Source organism: Microchirus variegatus, assembly GCF_963457635.1.
Source record: "Microchirus variegatus genome assembly, chromosome: 3".
NCBI classification, from domain to species: Eukaryota; Metazoa; Chordata; class Actinopteri; order Pleuronectiformes; family Soleidae; genus Microchirus; species Microchirus variegatus.
In genome coordinates this window covers 5,710,912-5,716,911 of record NC_139804.1, presented here as the reverse complement: position 1 = coordinate 5,716,911, position 6,000 = coordinate 5,710,912, and positions in this window count along the sequence as shown.

Here is a 6,000-nt window from a genome sequence, read left to right as displayed (position 1 = left end):
AAACTGTCCACACATGAATTACTGCTCCCAAGACCAGGTGACGTTTTTTTTGGTCCAAATCCTTTCAACATACGTTAATACTTATTTAAAGGTGTCGTATGTAAAAATGTGGCCAAAAACGGTTACTACATTCAACTTCAAAATACCGAGGTCTTTTAGGTTTTCGTTTTCTGCCGTAACTGGCAACCCGTGGTTGCTCGGCAGCTGAGACTCTACTGACTGCAATGATTGGTAGACGGCGGTAGGTGGCGCCACATGACGCCAAAACATGATTTCAAAACATAAACATGATTTGCGGTCTTGCAAAATATTTTTTTTTAATGCAAATATTTTGTCTGTACTGTTGTTGTTGGTGAGTTCAGTTTGTTATATGAACATTATTCCTGAGTCTCTGTGACACATTAGGAGGATTTTATGGCCAGTTGCTTTAGATTTATCACATAATGTACCTTTAATACAAAGAGATATGAAATAATTTGACTTCTTTTAGTAATTTAAGCCAGATTTATTCTGTATTTATCGCTGTGGATATCTTTTAACCTTAAAACAATAAGATCCTGTTCAATTTGGTGGAATAGACAGTGTTAAATACAACTACTTAACACCTAGCATTGAACACGCATTTCTCGCAAGCAAGTGATCACGTCGTTGATTCTCCGTCGCTGTGTTCAAATACACGTTTTTAACGAGTCTGTTTTAGTGCTGGCCATTAACGCCGTGAGCGTGCGTTAGCGTGGCTCGTAGGGCGTGGCTCGTTTCCATGACGACTGACCGCAAAAAAAGATGCGGCGTCATGTTTACGTGACTCCCGATTGTTAAAATGAGTCTCTGAAGTAACGCTAAACTTTAAAAAGAGACGCGCACATACACAGTAACGCTGGTTATTTGTAGCGCTGCTCTTTTCCTTTAATAAACAGACCGCTCCAGTTCGACTGTAGGCGCGCTAACGGCGCTAAAGGCGCTAACGCAGCCAACGGAGCTAACTGGCAAATGGTGGCCGGAGTCCGGTTCCACCATTAACCGCCGTTAAGAGAGGTCGAGAGGAGCTGACTGAATCGATGCTCTGCTCGCACTGCTGTAACATGAAATATGATTTTAACAGTTATATTAAAGGCCCTGGCTATAAATAAATAACAGCACGGGCACAGAGAAGTGTAAAAATACAGAAAAACTGCTCCATCATCTTGAACGACCTCCAAATGTGGTTTTCGGTGATTCATTCAAACACCAGCTTCGACCACAGTTGTAGCCTCAGCAGATTAGTGCGTTCAATATCTATAATTCATCCACCATAAAAAACACAAAGCCCTATCAGCCAGTAAATCTAACGATCATTACGATGTGTCAGTCACCACCGCTTGCTGCTCACAGCTCAGCTTTCAACGCTCATCCGTCACGTCTTTCCAAATCCCAGGAGCATCGTCAGAATGGGTATCAGAATGCAAATAAACGCCATCCTCCAGTCTGCATGTTTTTTTTGCACTCCGCACACAACACACACTCCACACACAATGGTCTGACATCTCGCTTTTGAAATAGTAGCCAACCTGTAAAACGGGAACAGAATATCATCACTTGTCTGAAGCTTCCCGCAGCATCAAAGAAGGCTTTTGAAGGTGGAGTCGATCCACAACAATGAAGGCAAATTGGCTCAATTTGTGGGCGAGTACTTGTTTGCACGTGTTTCTGACTTTGATGTCACTGGTAAATGTTGAAATAATCCATGGAGAAAAGGCAATCTCCCGATTGTATTGCACATACTTGCTTTTTAGCCTTAATTCCCCAAAGAAATATGTAGAAGTTTCCCCGTTCTTTTAGTTAATAATGTGTATAAAAGACGTTGTCATTGACATTTGGTGTTACAGATGTGGCTATAAATCTGGGATCTTATCACAACTAATATTCTGATTTGGCTCACGATAGATCCCGGTTGTTCGTATGAACATGTCTGTGACATTCTTTGGTCAAAATACCTTAAGGATGAAGCACCACAGCAGTTCAATCACCCTGCCGAAACAGCCCTGTTCAGAACGCTCGCTTTTGAGAGTCTGTCTCTTTAAATATGCAAATGAGACACAGGAAACTAGGCCAGCGTCACTAAGGCTAACGGCAGCTAACAGCAGTAAGTATTTCGGAAAAGCCATCATTTGCCGACTCTAGCCCGGCCCATTGCCGTCATATATAAAATTTAAATCCTCTGAGGCTGGAAGTTTGTGTAGAACTCTGTGCTGCACTGTGCAGCCAAGAATAACACTTTGCGTTCTTCCGGATACTATTGCGTTTTTTCAGGGACAAAGCGGAGCTCTGCGAGACAACAATTCCAGGAATTTGCACAATGTCACGTAGCAATGAGTGCGGAAGTCAACATTGTGTGTTTTATCTCCTGTACTTAGACTGAGGAGGACCACAAAAACATGAGTGAGTCATCTTTTATACACTCCCATACACTCTTAGAAATAAGGGTTCCGAAAGGGTTCTTCTACAAGGGCTGAGGTTCTACCTGGAACTGTTTGCTTCAAGGGTTCTTGGTAACAGTAATGGTTCCAGTAAGAACCAGTAATCACTTCCCTGAATAAAGGGTTTTAAAAGCCAGTGGTTCCAGGTGGAACCTTTATAAAAATAGGTTTTACCTGGAGCCAAAAAGGGTTCTCCTTTGAGGACAAGCCGAAGAACCATATATGGTTCTACTTAGCACGTTTATTTCTAAGAGTGTAGGGCCTCCAGAGTCCCAAATATAAGTATTAAAATGATTAAAAAGTTCATTTTGCATAATATGTCTCCTTTAAAAAGAGAGTCCCTGAGTGTAGAAAACTTGTGAAACACATGCCTTTTTTAGGGTGTAGTCAAAGACACTCCCGCGTTAAATGGAGTGCATCATTGTCGCTCTAAATGCAACACTGATGGTCGTCCTCTGGAAAGCATCTGGGACAAACGGCTCTTGCCAAAGCATCGACATGCTTTTTTTTTTTGCTTTTTTTTTTTCAGACTTTGCTGACTGTCAGCACACATCGTGAATTCATCATGACCTCACTCTGTCAGATGCTGGAACATGTGGTAACCTCCAAGTCTTCTGCAAACTGGTAAATAAGGAAGACAATCATGTGATGCGAGGCTTTGGCCTTTTTCAAACATGCATGTGATGATGAGTCCAAGAGAGAGGGTTCAGACAGAGAGTCGGTCCATCAGCTGCTTAGCAGCACATGGTCTGGGGAGGAAAAAAAAAATGATAGGACACAATCTCAGACTGGTACAATGTGGCAGACTGTGGGAAAAACAATGGGATTCCTCTTTTCGGGGGGACGTCCAAAGATGGCGGAGGACAGACTGATACGGCAGCACATCGACAGTCCTCTCTAATGGAGACGGATGTCCTGTCAGGAGGAACAAGAGCGGATCGAGCTTTGTGTCTGTAACTCAATGCAACGCCAACATAAACAGACGTTTGTTCCTCATCCACCAGCGTAAGATGGACACATGAAAAAAAAAAACGGCGTCTTACATACGGCGACGACGGCGACATGAAGTCTGTTTCACTCCTGCATGAGTAATCCGCTGTCTTAGGGTTAGGCTTTTTTTTTGAAAGTTGATGATTCTCACAAGACAAATTTGGCGCCCGGCCTGTGCAGATGCTCCCAGAGTGAAGAGAGGGGAGATTTCGCAGCTGCAACATCAGCACTGTTGCGCGGCGTCGCTCCCAACTCTGTGACAGTTTCTACAGTCGCCTCTAAATCTACTGGTAGATGTTCCTGCGATAACACGGAGACAAAGGGGTTAAAAGCGTAAATGTAAGATCTGAGCGTCCGTTTTCTAAACCCGATCGCTTTTCCGAGGCGAGAATCTTTAAAGCTTGAGTCAATACACAAAGGAGAGGGTGAGTCGGCTTAATTTGTGTGGGCAGAACATGTTTGCTTGTTCCTGATAGTGCAGGCCATAAAATAGCTGTTTTATTTTGAATATTATGAATGTGAATTTAGAGTTACATCAATTTGAAGGAGAGAAAAAAAAAACCTCTATAAAAGACAATAAAATCCGTAAAAAACTTAATAAGCTTCCTCTCTCATCGACGCTCTCCATATAACAAGTTGGTTGAACTGAAAGTAGGAATTTGAATTCCAGTCACAGGACAATTCTACAGGTGTGCGGCACTTTTACATGTCAACGCAATAGTGTAAAAATTAACATATCGTACATATATGTGAGTTATGGAGGTCTAATTACATACATTAACTTGTTTTTATGGTCAAAAACCTCCTAGTTGCTGTAAATGAGCCGATAGAAATCTCTCCTGACTGAAGCTCTCATCAGTCGCGATGTTTCAGACTGAAAGCTCACCCCCAGAAGACAGAACTGTGTTGTGATTGGCCAGGTACCTGGAAGTGACATAATTAGCACACTAGCTCTCAGAAGATGTGTCTCGGATGTGCCCGGAGCAGGAGGATCTGCTGTTCAGGAGAAATGCTGTTAACGCAAATCGGAGCGGGTTTCTTCAGAGCCCCGAGATCACAATTACAAGATTTAGCCGAAATACAGAGGCCTAAACAAAAGACGCAAACCACTCCACGGATGGAAAACCAAGGCTCGTGTGGCTGCCTCTGGAACTGCTTTGCTAATCTTTCCAGATTGAGTCATTGACGATGGCAGCAGCGGGATGACTGTAGAGGAAACATTACGTCCGCGAAAGTTACACAGAGACGTGTTCAAATCGACTGGGAGGAAGTTCATCATGAAGCAAAGACGACGGCTCCGAAACACTGCGGATACTACAAATGACTTCATCGAGGGGTTTTCAATCCACGAGTCAGCACAAAGCATGAATTCATCGAGCCTCCCGGGCAAGAACACTGAAGGGAACTCTGAGAATCGACGATCAAACACCTGCAACTGTTCCAGTTTATCATGATATCATTCAGACAAGAGCTTTTTATCTTAGCAGAGCTTCGAAAGTCAAACTCCAACAAATGTGAAACAGTCAAAAGAGGAAAAACTCTCGAGCCCAGAGTCAACTTTGCAGGTGGTGTGCGTTTAAGATCGATTGTATAGATGAGCTCATTTAATTATTAAAAGCTGACGAGCAGATAAAGAGAGCCATTCTCCTGCTGCACCTGGAGATGTGTGCATTGCAGAGGTAGGGCAGGTTACTTCGGGTCTGCATGGCTGCGGATGGCCCACTGTGGTCCATGATGTGATGATAAATGTCTTAATATGAACAAAATGCTTCCTGAAGCACAACACTTTTAATTCCAGTTGGTGGCGCACTCCTGTTTTGGTATGGCAACAGTTCAGTAGAATATACAATTTTACAGCTATACAACTTCCTTAAATCACTAGGGTTGAATACATTGATTGATTTTACCCGAGATGTGGAAAATGTGTTGATCTTGAGTTCATAAAAAGGTTTAAAACCATCATTTACTTTTTTTTTTTTCGTTCTTTCACTTGAGCGCAAAAATCATCTGATGTTTTCTTTGATCATCTGATTCTTATCATGATAATTTCACTATCAATACCAACCGATCTGTGGGAATCACAGGGTACCTCACTATACCATACACCAGGGGTTCTCAAAGTTTTGATACCTGAGGGCCAATTTAGGAACCCAACATTGGACAAGGAAAAAAAACAAAAAGAAATCCCATTTGTAATAATTGTAATGACCAGATTGCAGTTCTACAGTTTACACTTATTGGTCTGTATCCAATAATGTCCAATAAACATTTAACAAGCTTAGTAGCTCCTGGATTAAAACTATCAACTGTGATTCCGCCAGAAATGTTTCTGCGGGCCGCCATTGGTCCACGGGCCGCACTTTGAGAACCAATGCCGTAATGTCATACACGGTCCATGATATACAACGATTCTGTGATAATGAATGTATTGCAAGACCATTCTATAGCGATACATCACGATTTCTGTCTAACTTAAGAAAACAAAAGGTCCGTGAAAGGTTTAAAGTGCACGATTTCTCCATTTACTCACAACGTAGAGAACAAAGTGCATAAA